The 890-nt window shown below is 37.5% G+C and overlaps 1 pseudogene; it reads right to left on the reverse strand.

Annotated features, from left to right (window-relative positions):
• Positions 1–286: 286 nt before the first annotated feature.
• Positions 287–385, reverse strand: LOC118616614 (annotated as a pseudogene).
• Between the last annotated feature and the right edge of the window lie 505 nt (positions 386–890).

Raw genomic sequence — 890 nt, forward strand, 5'->3', positions numbered from 1 at the left:
CAGAATACCCCTTTGCTCTTTGTAGATGTTATTTGTTTAACATTATACTATGACATTGTTAAGTTCTACTGTACAACCTTATGTTATAATAACATACAGGCAGAATTATTTTGTTGCCCATGCAAACATTTAGCAGCAAGTGCACGGAAGAACAGTTATACAAACTGTTTTGTAACCTTGATAAAGCCCCAGTTCCCTGTTGTTTAAAGTACTCTTACCAAACCTTGCATAAAAGATTCATTTCATACCCCGGAAGTGATATTTCAGGGGCAGGATTCAGGATTCAACAGATCTTTTTTTTTTTTTTCTTTTAATTTGCACAGGGGCCATGCTAATCTTCTCTGTATCATTCCAGTTTTAGTATATGTGCTGCCAAAGCGAGCACAACAGAACTTCACAATAGCAATCCTCAAATAATTTTTTGAAACCATCTTTTTGTAATCTAAACCAAAGCACCATTACAAACGGTATATGCATTGGGTTCCCTATGTTTCTACATCCTGTCATGCAGGAGTAGGTGGCCTCTGTACAGTATTTATTGCCAATATGTACATCACAAATACTGTTTATTTCACCAAAGGAAAACCTGTATATTCTCAGTGTTAATTGGAGATAAAGATGATTGAAGCTCTCTAAAGTGTGGATATCTGTTTAGAACCTTCTGTGCTGGCATATTTATAACCCCATAATCGATGATTGGTAAATTATTGTGCTGCTCCATAATTGATGATTGAGAAAGTCACTGTATGCCCTCTAGCTGAACCTGTTCAGTCAAAATAACCTTAGTAAATTGGAATATTCTCTGAACCAAGAAATTGTTGGGAGCCTGCTACGTGTCTGACGGAGTCCACAGAGCCTGGAGATCTTGAGTCAGAGACTCGACCTCCCTC

The sequence above is a fragment of the Molossus molossus genome, unplaced genomic scaffold (genome assembly GCF_014108415.1).
Source record: "Molossus molossus isolate mMolMol1 unplaced genomic scaffold, mMolMol1.p scaffold_m16_p_4, whole genome shotgun sequence".
NCBI lineage: Eukaryota > Metazoa > Chordata > Mammalia > Chiroptera > Molossidae > Molossus > Molossus molossus.